Source organism: Symphalangus syndactylus, chromosome 14, assembly GCF_028878055.3.
Source record: "Symphalangus syndactylus isolate Jambi chromosome 14, NHGRI_mSymSyn1-v2.1_pri, whole genome shotgun sequence".
NCBI lineage: Eukaryota > Metazoa > Chordata > Mammalia > Primates > Hylobatidae > Symphalangus > Symphalangus syndactylus.
This window is the reverse complement of record NC_072436.2, coordinates 115,550,328-115,569,501: the sequence shown is the minus strand read 5'-3', so window position 1 is coordinate 115,569,501 and position 19,174 is coordinate 115,550,328. Positions and strand designations below refer to the sequence as shown.

At 44.8% G+C, this 19,174-nt stretch overlaps 1 long non-coding RNA gene across 1 annotated transcript in view; it reads left to right on the top strand.

Annotated features, from left to right (window-relative positions):
• Positions 1-2,808: 2,808 nt before the first annotated feature.
• LOC129462125 (uncharacterized) overlaps positions 2,809-19,174 on the top strand; it is a 34,119-nt gene continuing 17,753 nt past the window's right edge. Inside the window, exon 1 of the long non-coding RNA XR_008650770.2 lies at positions 2,809-5,400. This is a non-coding gene — a long non-coding RNA (uncharacterized lncRNA). The remainder of the gene's footprint in view (positions 5,401-19,174) is intronic.

The following is a 19,174-nucleotide window of genomic DNA, read 5'->3' as shown; positions in this document are numbered from 1 at the left end:
GTAATCCCAGCACTTTGGGAGGCCGAGGCGGGCGGATCACAAGGTCAGGAGATCGAGACCACGGTGAAACCCCGTCTCTACTAAAAAATACAAAAAATTAGCCGGGCGTGGTGGCGGGCGCCTGTAGTCCCAGCTACTCGGAGAGGCTGAGGCAGGAGAATGGCGTGAACCCGGGACGCGGAGCTTGCAGTGAGCCGAGATTGCGCCACTGCACTCCAGCCTGGGCGAAAGAGCAAGACTCCGTCTCAAAAAAAAAAAAGACTACAGCAAGTCGTGATTGCATCACTGCACTTCAGCCTGGGTGACACAGTGAGATTCTGTCTCAAATAGATACAAAATTAAATAATAGACTAATTTGGAAGCTCTACTAATGACTTTGCAAAAAGGTCTAGTCTATTTGACCAACGGTGGCTAAGTGTACTGAGTACTCACCATGTGCTAGATGAGGATCTAAACTCTACACACTTCCACTCATTCAATCCTCACAGTCCATGAGCCACGTGCTATAATGCTTGTCCTCTTTTTTTTTTTTTTTGAGACAGAGTCTCGCTCTGTTGCCCAGGCTGGAGTGCAGTGGCGTGATCTCGGCTCACTGCATATGCTTGTCCTCATTTTAAGATGAGGACACTGCAGCACAAAAGGAAACTTGCCCAAGATCATGCTTTGGTAGGGCAGGGAATCAAAGCATAATCCTCTTGACTCTAAAGCTGTGCATACTCTTTTTTTGTAAAAACAATCGCAAACTTACAGAAAAGTTGGAAGCATGAAACAAAGACTTCCCCTGACCTCCAATCATGTGAGAGTAAGTTAGCAACCTGATACCCTGTCTTCCCCAAATATCTTGTGTATTTTCAACAAACAAGGACATTATCCTACAGAGCCACAATATAACCATCAAAATTAGAAAAATGGGCCAGGTGCAGTGGTTCACACCTGTAACCCTAGCACTTTGGGAGGCCGAGGTGGGCAGATCACCTGAGGTCAGGGGTTCGAGACAAGCCTAGCCAACGTAGTGAAAACCCATCTCTACTAAAAATACAAAAAGTAGCTGGGCATGGTGGCACATGCCTATAATCCCAGCTACCCGGGAGGCTGAGGCAAGAGAATCGCTTGAACCCGGGAGGTGGAGGCTGCAGTGAGCCAAGATGGCGCCACTGCACTCCAGCCTGGGCAACAGAGCAAGACTCCATCTCAAAAAAAAATTTTTTTAATGAACATTAATACATTTCATTATCTAATCTGCAGACCCAGTTCAATGTTTGGCAACTGTCCCAACGATGCCTTTCATAGCAAAAGAATTTTCTTCACAATCACACATTGCATTTAGTTGTCATGTCTCTAGTCTTTGTCTGTGTGAGATGGTTCTTCAGTTTTTTTCTTGACTTTCATGATTCCCACACTATAAAAGATTGTTAGCCAGTTATTTGGTAGACAATGTCTCCGTTTGGGTTTGACATTTCTTCACACATAGAGTCAGGTTAGCATCTTTGGCAGGAATATCACAGATGCGAGATTGCATTCTTCTCATTGTGTCCTATCAGGGGGTGTATATTTCAGTTGTTTTCATTTTTAATGGTGTTACTTGGATCACTAAATGAAGGTTGTGTTGACCAGCTTTCCCATTGTTTCCCTCTTTGTAATTAGTAAGTGTCTTATGGGGAAGTACTTTGAAACTATGTAAATATCCTGCTACTAATTAAACTCAATTTATTCATTTATTTGGTTCTATCTTATGCAATTAAGGTTTTCTGTTTTATTTAATGGTTTATAACAAGGGTATCCAACCCCCAGGCCACAGAGAGAAAGAGAAATTCATATGTGTGAATCTATATGTATATACATATATCTGACATGCAACACAGTGCTCTGTCCTTGCTTTTTCCCACGCTCGGGCTCTGCTTTCTCTTTCTCTCTCTCTTTTCTGTCCATTTAGTCATCTACTACCCTGCCCTCTGAATAGAAAGGCAGCAAGGTGCCTCAGAAAGTTCAACGCTCTGGGAGTCTAGAACTTCAGTATTTGGGTGCACTCTGCAAATAATTAGGGTAGTCAGTGGCTCTTTATAGCACTCTGTCTCATCATCTGTAAAATGACTATAATAGGTGGCAGGAACACTGTAGGAATCAAAATAGATAATCTATGTAAGAAATGCGTGTGTTTAAAAACTCCTCCATGGTTATTCTTAATCAAAGATGGCATACTTTTCTTAGAAGTGTCATCAACCTATTTCACATCCCACTCCCTGTATTTATATCCTGATGAGGTACTACTCCTTTGTGCTACCAGGCCCTTCATAAATGATGGATGAATGAAGGGGGGCAAGACTGAAGGCAGAAAGACTACATAGAAGCCTTAGTATGATCCTCCACACTTCTTTGTCTCACACTCCACATCTCAATCCAGTAGCTCCCTCTTCAAAATATACCCAGAATACCCAATCCAGAATCACACACACGTGAAAATTAGAAAAGTATTACTATGTCCACCAAAAGAGAAATGGTTGATTATATATATTGTGGTGGGGGGAGGTGGGGAGGAGCATGGAAAAACATTTTAAAAAGTGGTACATGCCTAAATGCAGCTTTAAAAAATTATATATATATATATGTAAACAAAAAGAAAAAAAACAAAAAATTATATATATAAATGGAAAAAACCGTCAAGATGTAGTAAATGTAAAAAAATTATACATTAAGAACCAGAAAGATATACACACTAGTAATGTTACCAGTGGAGGGTGTCCAGGTTCTTGGCGTTTTGAACAAAGAGTTGGACAAAACACACAAACAAGGCAAGGAAAAAAATGAAGCAACAAAAGCACAGATTTATTGAAAACAAAAGTACACTCCACAAGGTGGCAGCCCGCAGAGCATAGGGGCTCAACAGGCATGTGCCAGAATTTTTCTGGGGTTTAAACACCCTCTACAGGTTTCCTATTGGTCACTTGGTGTACATCCTATGTAAATGAAGTAGTGGCCCGTAATCCGCCCTAGGTTCCCTTAGGTTGCTTTGCGCAACCAGAGGCTGAAGTGAAGTTACAAAGGTTACACGCTATGCAAGCATCTGATACTTTCAAATTTTTGTCTGCCACGCAGAAAAGGTGATGGGGTTTGTAAAGGGAGTAGCCTCCAGTCCTTTCAGTGGGTCCTTACCGTGGGTCCTTTCCTTACTTAGGTGGGGAAAGGGAAAGTTGGGGTTTTCCTTTTGATTTAGTTCTAGAAGTCAGCATGAATCAGTTAGGTTTCCTGCCTCCAGACCCTATTCCTCTGCCTCAGTAACAGTTATTTTCTCTAGGGAGGGCGTGTAATTTCAGAGGCAAAGTATGAATATATTTTGTTAATTATTTGTATTTATCATTTATTTATTTTGAGACAATCTCGCTCTGCCGCCCAGGCTGGAGTGCAGTGGCAATTACGTGTCACTGCAGCATCGAACTCCTGGACTCAAGTGATCCTCCCGCCTCGGCCTCCCAAAGTGCAGGGATTACTGGCGTGGAGACTTCAGTTTTAAGTGACAACGTTTTGCAGTACTTACTTAAGAAATAAAAACAACTTAGAGTGGGGGAAAAAAAAGCCACTGGATTAGATACGAGTTCTAGTCCTTAACGAAAGTCACTTAAACTCTGTTTTGGCTTCCTCGTCTGGAAGATGAAAATGGTAATATCACTGACTGAGTAGGGTTGCTGTAAGTATGAGTTAGTGTGTAAATGTTTACAATTACGCATGGCACACAGCAAGCGCCACGTTTTCTATCAGGGCTATTCTCACCTAACGCCTAAAACAGGACGGCATGCCCAGCTGGATCCGGGCCCTGGGTTCTCAGGCATTGTGATTGGTCTCAGCATATGACGCAAGCTGCTGTCAATTATCGAAGGGCGGAAACCAGGCGAAGAGGGCGGTCCTTTGGTACCATACCTGCGCGACTCGCTCCTCTCTTTTCAGGCTTAGTTACTGCGCATGCGTCTGGCCCTCTTGAGGTTCCGGCGTGCCCCGCAACAACTTCCGGCGTGCTCCGCAACAGCTTCAGGCGTGACGCAGTAGAAAAGGTGGCGTGGCTGGCGATTCGTGCCCGTGAGGGCCTTTTCTGGTGAGGCGGGGCTTAAGGGTTGCGGCTCCGCTCTGTGTCCTGAGGCTTTCAGATTGCGCTCTGGGTTCCTGGACGCAAAAACTCGGAGTGGCTGCGTGATGCAGAGTGAACTGGGTCCTCTGGGGACGCGTGGGGAACGTGGCAGTCTGGAGTGCCGGCGTTGTTGCCCTTCGGAGCTCCAGTCCGTTCAGGTTCCCCAGTGAGGCCTCCTTTGAAGGGCTGGGTGCCTCTTGCCCTTCACGCTGAGAAAACACTCGTTTCCTAAAGCTCGATTGCGCCCTTGTGCTGAGCGGTGGGGACACGAAGACAGCACAGAAATGCTGTTTACCCTCAGCGAGCCTCCAAACTGTCGGAGTGGATAAACCCACCAGAAACAAATTACAGCGTTAGGCGGGTTAAGATGGAGCACCCTGAGAGATGTTACAGACAGGACCGGAGAGTTCACAGGATCAGGATGCTTCAAGAAGATGGGAATAGTGGCGTCATCAATCTTCATCCTGGGGTTTTTGTCTTTGATGTTGCACTCCTTGAGGACATGAAATTTTTCTTCGACATTTCCAATACCTAGGCTCAGGTGCCCTTCCCTGGTTGTGAGGGATAGAGACCAGCTGTCTCTCGTGTTGATTATCTGTGGAAAGGATGAATTAGGTCTTGGGGACTTCAGGAGGGAAAATTTTGGTGAGCAAAGGCACTAATATGTCCCTAGACCAGGGGTTCTCAACCAGCGCCCCCCTCCCAGAGCACAATTGACACTGTCTGGAGACAATTTTGTTGTCACTACCGAGGGGTGCTACTGACATCTAGTGGATGGAGGCCAGGGATGCAGCTAAACATTCTACAAGGTCCCCACCCCACTCCCCAACCCCAAGAACTCAAAAAAGCGATCTGGCTCAAAATGTCAGTGTGCTGAGGTTCTGAAACCCTACCCTAGAATGACAGCGGAAATGGAGAGACAGCGGATGTTGGAGACATCTCAGCCGAAGACTAGTTTTGTCTCTTTCTTTTGAGACCGTGTCCTCGCTCTGTCGCCCAGGCTGGAGTGCAGTGGCGCAATCTGGGCTCACTGCAAGCTCCGCCTCCCGGGTTCACGTTATTCTCCCGCCTCAGCCTCCGGAGTAGCTGGGACTACAGGCGCTCGCCACCATGGCCGGCTAATTTTTTGTTTTTGTATTTTTAGTAGAGACGGGGTTTCACCGTGTTAGCCAGGATGGTCTCGATCTCCTGACCTCGTGATTGGCCCGCCTCAGCCTCCCAAAGTGCTGAGATTATAGGCGTGGGCCACCTCGCCCGGCCTCATTTTGTGTTCTTTATAATGCGTGAGTATTTGATGCGCACTTGGTTAATCAGGTCTGATGAGCCCAGTCTTCCTATTATTTTTTCACCCATTCATTTGCCAGATATCTGTTTAGCACTAAACACTATTCAAGATGCTAGGATTCAGCTTTGACCTGAAAAACCTTACATTCTTGCGGGGGCAGACAGACATTAAACTTACATGTCAAGTAGTAATATATGCTATGAAGTTCCTGCAAGATGGAGTTTGTCTTACTACCACCACGTACCATTTATTTACTTCCGAGTGCCAAGCACTGAACTAGATACTTTACTAATATTTCTACTCTTTTCCTATATCCTGCAAGGTGGGTATTATTTATTTATTATTTATTTTTTTGAGAGGGAGTCTCGCTCTGTCCCCTAGGCTGAACTGCAGTCGTGCAATCTCGGCTCACTGCAACCTCGACTTCCTGGGTTTAAGCGATTCTCCTGCCTCATTCTCCCGAGTAGCTGTGATTACAGGCACCCGCCACCACGCCCTGCAAATCTTTTTTGTATTTTTAGCGAAGACAGGAGTTTCACCATGTTGGCCAGGCTGGTCTTGAACTCCTGACCTCAAGTGATCCACCCACCTCGGCCTCCCAAAGTGCTGAGATTACAGGTGTGAGCCACCGCGCCCAGCCCTGCAAGGTGGCTGTTATTATCCTCAGATGATAAAAAGTGGATCACAGGAGTTGAATAATTTGCCCCAAATCACTTAGTATGGATTTGAGCTTGGACTCAAACCAGATTCCCCTGAAGGATGAAGTCTGTATTATTTCCACTGGTTAACATTGTGTCCCATATACGCAGCTGGAATGAATAGCATGAGAAATCTATACCTTCTTTCCTAGGGTTAAGAAAGTGAAGTAGAAACGAACTTACACTGACCTCTTTCTGTTTCCAGAGTAGAGTTTTTATCAGACCTAGCAGGAGGTCATTCTTAAGAGTTGCAGCAACTGAATTAGGAAAATAATTATAAGAGTGTGGTCATGGAAAGTGAGTAGTTCTTCTATAATAGGGGATATAACGTCTTGAAGGCCTAACTGAACTGGGTGAGCCATTAAGACATACAGGGTTTATCCTATATCTTAACTTTGACAAAGTTATGTAATGATTTTACTAATATCGAGAGTCATACAGATTATGGGACTGGCTTGAAATCAGTTTCTGGAGGTTCAGTTTCTTTTTCGTTTAGGTTTTCACGTAGATTGGCTCTTCGAATGTGTGGCAAGGTGGTGGAGAGCTGTACAGTCACTCTTAATTAGTAGATGCTTGTTCAGTTGTTAGAACTTTCCGTTTTGAAGCAAAGGCTTCTCAGATTATGAAAATTATTAGTACGACTGCTGTTAATGAGATAAATGAGCCTACTGATGAGATAACATTTCATGTGGTGTATGCATCGAGTTAATCAGAGTAACATCGAGGCACACCGACAGGCCGAGGAAGTGCTATGGGGAAAAGGTTAAATTAACACCCATAAATATAATGATGAAGTGGATTTTAGCGTAGGTCTGATTAAGTATATAACCTGAAAATAGGGGGAATCAGTGGACAAAGCCTCCTATTGTGGCAAATACCGCTCCTATTGATAGAACATAGTGGAAATGGGCTACACCATAATATATGTCTTGTAAAATAATTTCTAATGATGAATTAGCTAGTATAATGCCAGCTAAACCTCCTAGTGTTAATAGAAAAATGAATCCTAGGGGCTCAGAATATTGTGGGAGATCATTTGATACTACTGCTGTGCAGTGTAGCTAATCATCTAAAGACCTTGACTTCAGTAGGGATAGCAATAATTATAGTGGCGGAGGTGAAGTATTCTCGGGTGTCTACGTCCATTACTACTGTAAATACATGGTGAGCCCATATGATAAATCCTAAGAAGCCAGTTGATATTATGGCTCATACTATGCCCATATACTCAAATGGTTCCTTTTTTCCAGAGTAATAGGTTACGATATGGGAGATTATCCCGAAGCCTGGTAGGATAAGGTTATAGACTTCAGGATGACCAAAAAATCAGAATAAATGTTGATACAAGATAGGGTTACCCCTGCCAGCAGGGTCAAAAAAGGTAGTATTGAGGTTATGGTCAGTTAATAGTATGGCAATGCCAGCGGCTAGGACTGGGAGAGAAAGGAGAAGGACTGCCATAATGAGGACTGATCAGATGAAAAGGAGTGTTTGATATTGGGATAAGGCTGGGGGTTTTATGTTAATAACTGTAATAAAGTTAATGGCCGCTAAAATAGAAGAAACAACTGCCAAGTGGAGTGAGAGGATGGTTAGATCCACAGAGGCTCCTGCTAGGTTTCTTGCTAAAGGGGGATAAACTGTCCAGCCGGTTCCAGCGCTGGCTTCTACTACTGAAGATGCAAATAGGAGTAGAAAAGATGGGGGGAGAAGTCAGTAGCTCATGTTATTTATCCGGGGGAATGCCATATCAGGTGCACCAATCATCAGAGGGACTAGCCAGTTGCCAACACCCCCAAATATGATTGGTATTACCATAAAGAAAATTATGACGAATGCATGGGCAGTAACAGTAACATCGTAAATCTGATCATCTCCTAGCAGAGTTCCTGGTTGGCCTAATTCTGCTTGAATTAGAAGACTTAAGGCGGTGCCCACTATTCCCGCTCATGCGCCAAATACTAAATATAGTATTCTGGTGTCTTTGTGGTTAGTTGAAAACAATCAACAATTAATGAACATAAGTGGGAAAAGGGTAAAATGGCTGAGTAAGCATTAGACTGTACATCTTTTTTTGTTTGTTTGAGACCGAGTCTTGCTCTGTCCTCAGGCTGGAGTGCAGTGGCTCGATTTCGGCTCACTGCAACCTCCGCCTCCTGGGTTCAAGCGATTCTCCTGCCTCAGCCTCCTGAGTAGCTGGGACTACAGGCACGCACCACCACGCCCAGCTAATTTTTTTATTTTTAGTAGAGACGGGGTTTCACCATGTTGGCCAGGATGGTCTCAATCTCTTGACCTTGTGATCCACGCGCCTTGGCCTCCCAAAGTGCTGGGATTACAGGCGTGAGCCACTCCGCCTGGCTGGATTTATCTTTTTAATTAAGATTGGGATAAGAGCTAGTATGTTCATTTCTAGGCCTGTTCAGATGAGAAATCTATGTGAGCCTAGCATTGTGGTAACAGTTCCTGTGAAAATAGTAAGGGAAATTATAAGTTGAGCTAATGGGTTAATTAGTACAGTAAGGGTATAACTAACATTTTTGGGGTGTGGGCCTGATAGCTTATTTAGCCAACCTTACTTTAGGACTTGGTGTAATGGGTAGCACAGAGAATTTTGGATTCTCAGGGGTAGAATTGGATACTTATTTCTAGAACGAAATAAGAGGATTTAAACCTTTGTTGTTTACTCTATCAAAGTAATTCTTTTGTCATACATATTTCCTATGTTTGGGGTGGGATGCTGGAAATTAGAATAGGCATTGAGATACATCATATGCAGAGTGCTAGTGTAAGCGGTAGGAAATTTTTTCATAGAAGATATATAAGTTGGTCATAGTGGAATCAGAGATATGCTGTTTGAATTCATAAAAACACGTTGGTTAAAGAAGGGTCTTGGTAATGAAATTTGTGGTATAGAGTTCTGGTGAATGTGTAGTGTGTAGTGCTTCTAGAAAAATGGTAATAGTTAAGTCATTTATTACGATAATATTCATATATTCTGCTATAAAGAAGAGGGCAAATGAACCTGCGGCATATTCGATGTTAAAGCCTGAGACTGACTCTGATTCTTCTTCTGTTAGTTCAAAAAGGGCTCGGTTAGTTTCTGCTAGTGTGGAGATAAATCGTATTATGGCTAGGGGTTATGATGGTAGAAGCAGTCAGGAATTCTTACGTTGTGATAAATGCATGTAAGTTAAATGAGCCACTTAGTAGTAGAACTGATAAAAGGACAATGGCTAGAGTGACTTCATATGAAATTGTCTGGGCTACAGCTTGTAATGATGCTCACCCTGATCATAGGATAGAGTAGATGGCTAGGCTTGATGTGGCTAGTATAAATATGCCTGTATTAAAATTAATTAGAGCATCTGGTACGTGGAGGGGAGTTCACAAGAGGAGAGCAATCAAAACAGCCAGGGTTGGAGCAGTAGTATAAAGGGTAATAGATGCTGAGGGACGTAAGGGTTCTTTGACAAAAAGTTTTATTGCATCAGCGAATGGTTGAAGCAGTCCATAGGGACCTACAATGTTAGGTCCTTTGCGTAATTGTATGTAGCCTAAGAGTTTTAATTCAATGAGTGTAAGGAATACTATAGCGATTAAAGTGGTAATAATAAGTAGGAGAAGATTGATTATAGGCATATTGTTAAGAAGAGGAGTTGAACCTCTGATTTTAAAGTTTTAAGTTTTAGGTAATTGCCGGGCTCTGCCATCTTAAACACTGTTCTTGGGTAGGGTGTGTGATGATTTGTTAGATTGAGACAGCATCATTTATGGGGGCAAGGGTGCTTTGTGAAGTGGGCCCTGTTTCTCTTGTCCTTTTGTACTAGGAGAAATGTTAAATAGTTAGAAACTGACCTGGATTACTCCGATCTGAACTGAGATCACGTGGGACTTTAATCGTTGAAAAAACGAACCCTTAATAGTGGCTACACCATTAGGTTGTCCTGATCCAGCATTGAAGCTGTAAACCCTGTTGTTGATATGGACCCTAGAATAGGATTGTGCCGTTATCCCTAGGATAACTTATTCCGTTGATCAAATTATTGGGTCAGTGTGTGTTAACTAGCTTAGACTAGTGTGGTCTTAGTTTAGGTTGTTTGGAGGTTGAATTATGCTCTGAAATAAAAAAAAAATTATTTTTTTATTTTTTATTTATTTAAAGACAGAGTCTGGCTCTGGTGCCAGGCTGGAGTGCAGTGGCACGATCTTGGCTCACTGCTATCTCCACCTCCTGGGTTAAAGCCATTCTCCTGCCTCAGGCTCCTGAGTAGCTGAGATTACAGGCGCGTACTACCACAACCAGCTAATTTTTGTATTTTCAGTAGAGACAGGGTTTCACCATGTTGGCCGGGATGGTCTCGATCTCCTGACCTCGTGATCTGCCTGCCTCAGCCTCCCAAAGTGCTGGGATTACAGGCATGAGCCACCACACTGGGCACCCCAACCAAATTTTTTAACGCAGAGATAGTAGGCTAGGGCCTGTAGGCTTTTTTTGAGTTTCTATTTGCATTAATGAATTGAAGCTCTATAAGGTCTTCTCCTATTATTTGTTTATACTGCCTCTTCATGGATAGGTCAACTTCACTGATTGAAAGTAAGAGACAGCTGAACCCTTGTGTGGACATTCATACAAGTCCCTATTTAGGGAACAAGTGATTATGCTACTTTTACAATGTCAGGATACCGCAGCTGTTCAACATATGTCACTGGACAGGCGGTGCCTCTAATACTGGTAATGCCAGAGGTGATGTTTTTGGTAAACAGGTGGGGTAAGATTTCCCGAGTTCCTTATACTTTTTGTAATCTTTCCTTAGAGCATACCTGTGTTGGATTAATGGTATAAATAATAGGGTATTTATTCTTTATTAATATTAGGCTGTTAACTGTCTGGATTCTGGTTTGATGTCAGCTTATGCAATGGAGAATGTCTTCATGTTACTAATATTAACATTATTGCTTCTATTAAGTAATAGATTAATGTAATGTTAGGAGTTCAATAGAGTGATTAGGATTTAAAATAATTGGATGTTGGGCTTGAAAGCTTTCTTTTCTTCTTTTTTTTTTTTTGAGACGGAGTTTCGCTTTTGTTGTCCAGGCTGGAGTGCAGTGGCACAATCTTGGTTCACTGCAACCTCCGACTCCCGGGTTCAAGTGATTCTCCTGCCTCAGTCTCCCGAGTAGCTGGGATCACAGGCATGCACCACCATGCCTGGCTAATTTTGTATTTTTAGTAGAGATGGAGTTTCTCCATGTTGGTCAGGCTGGTTTCAATCTCCCGACCTCAGGTGATCTGCCCACCTCGGCCTCCCAAAGTGCTGGGATTACAGGCGTGAGCCACCGCACCTGGCCTTCAATGCTTTCTTAATTGGTGGCTGCTTTTGGGCCAACTATGGTGGTACTATTTTTTACTCTCTGGAGGAAGGTTATTTCTTAGGGTCTAAACAGCTGTCTCAAAGAGGGACAATATTAAGGATGGGAGATTTGTCTCCTGTAAAATGGATCCTTTCTCCTCTGCAGGTTATGTTCACCTGGTCCTACTCTGAATGAGAATCTCCTGGTTCTTGAAAGGCCTGCTCTGTGATGGAGGGATTGCAATGCCCAGCAAGGTGTGGGCACTTTAGTTGAGTCCTGAGTGTCTGAATCACACCTCTCCCCCAAACAGATCAATACAGCTGGCTTTCTGCTCGAGAGACGGCCAGAGGCCAGGTGCGGTGGCTTACACCTGTAATCCCAGCACTTTGGGAGGCCCAGGCAGGTGGATCATGAGATCAGGAGTTTGAGACCAGCCTGACCAACATGGTGAAACCCTGTCTCTACTGAAAATACAAAAATTAGCCTGGTGTGGGTGGCGCATGCCTGTAATCCCAGCTACTCAGGAGGCTGAAGCAGGAGAATCACTTGAACCCGGGAGGCGGAGTTGCAGTGAGCCGAGATCTCACCGCTATACTCCAGCCTGGGTGAGAGTGAGACTCCATCTCAAAAAAAAAAAAAAAAAAGAGAGAGAGAGAGAGAGAGAGGGAGGGGGCCAAAGTGGGACCAGCTTGGGGCTGGGTACTGTGCTGCACGGTGTGACAGAGCTGTGGATCTGGGGTGGGAGCAGCCACAGACCTTCCTGCACTGCCCTAAGCCAACAGGACCCTGATGTGCTCTGTGTCCCTGGCAGCTGTGGTGCTGAGACCTTGACTGCTCTTTTTTTTTTTTTTTTTTTCCTCTTTCCAGCTTTTATTTTAGATTAGGGGGTAAATGTGCAGGTTTGTTACACGGGTAAATTCCATGTCGAGGGGGTTTGGTTTACAGATTATTTTGTCACCCAGGTAATGAGCATAGTACCCAATAGGTAGTTTTCCAGTCCTCACCCTCCTCCCACTCTCTCCCCTCTAGTAGGCCCCAGGGTCTGTTGTTCCCCTCTTTGTATCCGTGTGTGTTTGTAAGCTCCCGGTTACAAGTGAGAACACGTGGTATTTGGGTTTCTCTTCCAATGTTAATTTGCTTAAAATAATGGCCTCCAGCTCCATCCATGTTGGTGCAAAGGACATGATTTAATTCTTTTTTATGGCGGTGTAGTATCCCATGGTGTATATGTATGACATTTTCTTTATCTACTTCACCATTGATGGGCATCTAGATTGATTCCATGTCTTTGTTATTGTGTATAGCGCTGCATTGAACATATGTGTGCATGTATCTTTTTGGTAGAATGAGTATTCCTTTGGCTGTATGCCCAGTAATGGGATGGCTGGGTTGAATGGTAGCTCTAAGTTCTTTGAGAAATCTCCAAACTGATTTCCACAGTGGCTGAACTAATTTACATTCCCACCAGCAGTGTATAAGCATTCCCTTTTCTCTGCATCCTCACCAGCATCTGTTATTTTTTGACATTTTAGTAATAGCCATTCTGACTGCTGTGAGATGGTATCTCATTGGGATTTTGATTTGCATTTCTCTTATGATTAGTGACGAGTATTTTTTCACGTGCTTCTTGGCCACATGAATGTCTGACTGCTCTTCTAATTCTGTTCTGCTCAGCTGCACCTGCCCTGCTCCACGTTCAAGTGTTTAGCTCTGGCTTTCAGGAATCTCTGTTACCATACCTCTGCTGTCTGAGCCCATACAGGGATTTCTGAAGGGGTGAGGTAGGGTGTCAGTGATAGGGTTTTTCTTCTCTGGGATTATGGGGGGAGTTGCCAAGCCTCTATTAGAGCCAATGAAGCCCCCTTCCTCAGGGACTTTCCCAAGAGAAGAGCCAGAGCTCATACTCAGGACCATTCAGACCATAAGGCCTTATAGAGGAACCCAGTGACTCCAAGAAATGGTGAGACACAAAAGAGTCTCAGGCTGGAAGGGGAAGAATCCAGGGATGAGAGCTCATCAGTGCCTGTGACATCATAGACATGACCATACAGTTCTGTCATGACCAGAACTGGGAGAAAGAAGCAGGTGAAATGGTGGTGCAGCTGCCAGACTGAGACATCTCATTTCCTTATCTAAGATTTGTCATGTCCTCCAGTCCTCCCTTCAGAAAGGCCCATATTCCATGATAGCCCCTAGAAGGGTCGTGTTTTGGTGTTTTGCACAGAACTCTTTGGGTTTCTCCATTAACTTAGCTACTGTGCCCAGCAGCCACCAGAGGCCCCAAAAGAAGAAACCAGCAGGGGATCTGGCTGCCTGGGTTCTTCGGGGCTGGTCTCACCATCAGGGTGGGTGAGACCACCACAGCCACACTGTGAAAGTTTCAGAGTTTTCACTACTTACAGATCCTCAGGGTAGGCAGGGTGACCAGAGAGAGGCAGTCCTCAGTTCCAGGTCTTATGTAGTGACAGCAGCTGCACACTTGTGGGAGAGGACTTCTGTTAAAGGCTTATTTGGGGGTAGGATGTCCTAATTTCATGGAATTACTTTCCACTGCGTCCTTCAACCACTTCTAGCAGCAAAGGTAGTTGAGCAGTTTGGCATGAAGCTGGAGTTAAAACAGGGCTCTGCAGAGGGACTTCTTGTCTATCTTGGTCAGCCCTTGCCCGGCAACAATCAACTGTGGTTTCTTCATTACTCCTCAGACACTTGGGACATTCATGGTGACCTACTGGCACCCAAGGAAGAGAACCTGATTTTAATTTGGACTGATAAGCAAGTTTTCTGAACAGGTTTATAGGGGTTAGTTTAGTCTGGACAGAGTGAGCCTGAATCAAAAGATACTGTTAATACCAGAGGACTAGAAGATCCCATGTGGAGATGTCAGGTGGCTTAGCCATTGAGAAAGAATGACAGTAGAGCTGAAATGGTCCATAGCCCAGGTATTCAACAAAGGCTAAGAGCCAAGGTGAGAGGGCAAAGGGAAGGTGTGGACGAACGGGTGAAGCCCCACTGTGTGCTTTGCCAGCCCCACAGAGCTCTCTGCTGGTGCTTGGGGGTATGAATTCTACTTCTGACATGTCAATTTATGTCACCATCTCCTGTGCCTGGGTGTAAAGTCTTGACTTGTAAAAGAAAAAAAAAACAACAACAACTGGGGATTCCAACAGACACTACCTTGATGGTAGGTAAGCGGGGCTGGGTAACAAGTGAGATCTCTCATTCCTTCCTTCCTTCCTTCTCTCTCCCCTTTTCTTTTTTCTTTTTTCTTCCTTCCTTCCTTCCCTCCCTCTCTCTTTTCTTTCCTTCCTTCCTTCCCCTCCCTCCCTCCCTTTCCTCCTTCCTTCCTTCTTTCCTTCCTCTCCCTCTTTTCCTTCCTCCCTTCCTCCCTCCCTCCCTTCCTTCCTCCCTTCCTCCCTTCCTTCCTCCCTTCCTTTCCTTTCTTTCCTTTCTTTCTGACAGACTCTTACTCTGTCCCCAGGCTGGAGTGCAGTGGCGTGATCTCAGCTCACTGCAACCTCCGCCTCCCAGATTCAAGTGATTCTCCTGCCTCAGCCTCCTGAGTAGCTGGAATTACAGGCGCATGCCAACAGGCCCAGCTAATTTTTGTATTTTTAGTACAGATGGGGTTTCACCATGTTGATCAGGCTGGTCTCGAACTCCTGACCCCAGGTGATCTGCCTGCCTTGGCCTCCCAAAGTGGTGGGATTACAGGCTTGAGCCATCACGCCTAGCTCTTTCTTTCTTTTTAAATGGGTCTCTTTTTGCCTTTTCTACCTTTAGACTGTAAAAACTGAGTGAAAGTGAAATGGAAGTAATGACAGGTTTTGCAATTGATTTGACCTATGTTCAAAATCTAGCTCCTCTCCCTTGGAGCAGTGACCAGGTCTTCCATATCTCTCTTTGCTTGGCACATTATAAACATACCTGGGCAAAATAAATATCAGTTTTATCATACTGTATTTAATGAACAAATGAACTCACTGACCGACTGAAGAATATGGTATTGGGAGAGTTGTAGATGTACCCATCAGTAATGCCTGTTTGAGGTTGTTTGGCGCTTGTTTATCCTGCCTGGTAAAACTCAAGACATATCCAGTAATAGCTGGCATATATAAAGCTTTTACAGTGTGATAGGTTACATGTAAATGGCTTCCACACATGAAAGCACTTAACCCGTTAAACCCCTCTGAGAGGTAGACATTGTCATCACTGACTGTAAGATGAAGAGGCTGGGCTCAGAAAGGTTAAGTACTTGTGTACTTACTTACATGAGTATCCAAGGACACACAGCAATAGGTTATAACAAAATTAGAAGTTAAACCTGGTTTGTCTCACTCCAAAGCCCTCACTACGGCACCATCCTAACACTTTTTCGTGGAATCTGCAGAGCTGGAGGTTCATTCGTTGTCTGATACTGACCTTAGGCCCCAGTGTCCTCTATCTCTAAGAAAGGGGTTCATGTCTCTCAAACAGGCATAAGCACACAGAAGCACTTGGAAAACTGCCCCAAACTGACAAATCAGAATCTCTGGTGGTGGCATCTAGGAATCCTCATTTAAAAAGAGAAATTACAGATGAGGGAAAAATGTCCAGCTCTTTCACTTAGTCACTGTGCAAGTTACCTAACCTCGGAGAGCAGGTATGAATTGGAGCTACCAGGAAACCAAGACTTTACTTACAAATCTCCATAAATCTTAAATCTATGAAAAACTCCAGACCTGCCCCTGGAACAGTCAACTGTCAGGGTAGTGGCTGAGCTGCTGCAGGAGCACAGCTTCCTCCAGATGCCACACAGGTCAACACCAAGTTCACAGCTTTCAGGCTGACTACCATGGGGAATGGTGGGGCCACTTGCTAGAGTCCCATATTCTCTGTAAGTGAAGAACACTCAGTCCTTCTCTTGGTCTCTACCCAGAAACCAAGTTATGGTTGAGTCTATTTCTAGGACTGCGAGGAGCCAAGGATTCTGCCTGTGATGAAGTGAGCTATGAAACGGGTGTGTTTTTATGCCAGGATCCCAGAAGTTCTGGGCTGTTCCCAGACTGAACTCACAAGAGAAGCAGCAGAGAGGTAGCAAGAGGAAAGGAGAATGAGGCGACCAGCTCTTGTTTGGCTCTGACCGTCTAACAGCCACTGTCAGCTGAGGAGCCATGGTAGAACTGTGGACCAGTGATGGCCTGTAGGCTCTGCCCAACTTCTCTGGGTTGTAGCGAGACAATTGATCCAGTCTACAGGGACTGGTTAGGAATCTTTGGAAAAAAGGAATAGTGTCAATTGAAAAAAAACATATCAACTAGTTAAAATGTTTCAGTGAGGGAAGGAGGTATGGAAACAGTGTAGAGCCCACTGTGTAACTTACCAGGGAATGACCTGGTTTTTTAATGGGCCTCTGAAGGGCTGCACCAATCCTGGAGGGTAATATTAGACATAAGAGGAAATCTGTAGACTTGGGGTGTTGCCTTTTGTACAACCTAGCTGAAATACATTCTCAAGTTGTTAGTGTGGTATTGGGCTTGTTAAGCAATGGAAAGTCACATGGTGAGGGCCTGTGGTCAATTGACTGAGAGAAACAGCCCTGAGCTGTCATTCTGAGCGTACCCTCCCGGTGGAAGGTATGCACTAGGGTGCTAAAGAAACAAAGACCTTCCTCACCATCCTTGATAAACAGCAGTTTAGTGAAAATACCTGATCTGTTACTGATAATGCAAGGTGCCCAAAACAATAGCTGTGCAGCCTGAGGAGCTGGGTTATTTGCACATCCAGAGCTGTGTCACAGCAAGTTGAAGTGTCTCTAGATGAACGTCACAAGGAGAGCAGCAGCCATGTGCCAAAGCCCTGTCCCCTCCATAAAGAAATGGACCAGAGGACACTGAGGAGCCAACCTGGCTGGACTCCTAGCCCCCAAGACCCAGCCCAAAAGCTAAGTGGTAGTAAACATTCTCTCCTAGAAGAGTTACATAAAAGACTTGGTAAGAAGAGAGCCCTCTGCGCCCTGGGAAACCTGGATTATAATTCTGTCTTTACTGTGGATTGAGCCACAAGACTGTTGTGTGCCCATCCTTCCACCCTCTAAAATGTATTTCCATTTCTAGAAGAGGGATGATAATCTACTCTCCCTCTCAAAGATACCACTGAGAGGGCCTGCTTTCCATCTGGGGTTGTATCTCTCCCTTCTTTCTGTGAATTACTTTTCCCTCTCTGACCTCCACTTATTTGAGTTTCACCCATTGACCCAGATAATGATAGGAAAGCCCTAGAACAGACATAGATGAGAACTCTGTCCTTCACCTCCATAACTAATCACCACTACATTATGTTGACTATGCACCCAAAATGTACAAAACCCATCCACTTTTTTCTGTATCCACTGCCAGCACTAGACTAGACAACTCTAGACCTCAGAGCTAAGAAAGTCTTATCTGGTCTCTTTGCTAGTACTTTTTTTTAATTTTTTTGAGATGGAGTCTCACTCTTTTGCCCAGGCTGGAATATAGTGGCCCAATCTCGGCTCACCGCAAGCTCTGCCTCCTGGGTTCACGTCATTCTTCTGCCTCAGCCTCCCAAGTAGCTGGGACTACAGGCACCTGCCACCACACCCGGCCAATTTGTTGTATTTTTAGTAGAGACGGGTTTCACCGTGTTAGCCAGGGTGGTCTCGATCTCCTGACCTCATGATCCACCCGCCTCAGCCTCGCCAAGTGCTGGGATTACAGTCATGAGCCACCGCGCCTGGCCCCTTGCTAGCACTTTTAGCCCTTCTGACCTATTCTCCACACAGCAGCCAGAATAAGAGAATTGTGTCATTCCCTGCCTAATTATTGTGGCTTCCCATTATACTTATCATAAAATCCAAACTCTTAGCATCACATGTGATAATAAACTCTAGTCAGGAAAACAGAAACCATTCTTGATGTTTCAAAGAGGGGACTTAATGTAAAGAATTTGTAAAGTGGGTGTGGTGGAATTGAAAAAAAGTGTAAAGGGAAAACTACAGTGACAGAGACAGTAACGGCAGGAAACAGCTACCACACATGGGGTCTGGATAGAGAAAGGGTTAGGTTTACCAGAACTTGGAAGCTTGGAAGAGAGGCCCTGCAGAGCTGGGACTTGGATTTGGCGAGGGTGCTGGGGGTTGGGAGCTGGGCAGTGTTGCCTGACTGGTGCTGATACCTCTGAAGAGTCCAATGAGGCTGCCTCTGGAAGAAGCTTTGTTCACTGCTTTTTTTCCCCCCTTAACGTGGGGAATCTTGCACGCTGGAGTGCAATGGCGTGATCTTGGCTTACTGTAACCTCTGTCTCCTGGGCTCAAGCCATCCTCCCACCTCAGCCTCTTGAATAGCTGCAAGCACGTACCACCACTCCAGGCTATTTTTTTATATTTTTTTGTAGAGATGGGGCTTTGCCATGTTGCCCAGGCTGGTCTCAAACTCCTGAGCTCAAGCAATCCACCTGCCTCAGCCTCCCAAAGTGCTGGGATGACAGGTGTGAGCCACCACCCCTGGCCCTGTTCACTGCTTTATATTTGGCTCCAGTACCTCATATAGGCAATCACATGTTTCCGGAATAAATGAATGGATTCTCCCAACCCTTACCTACTTCAGGTCATCTAGAGTGGCTGACAGGCATGGATTGGAAACTCTAAAGGTACTTGTTTTCATTTTTCTGCCCAGCCAACTAGAGGACAAAGCAGCCTGGAGGGCAGAGGCAACCTAAACATGC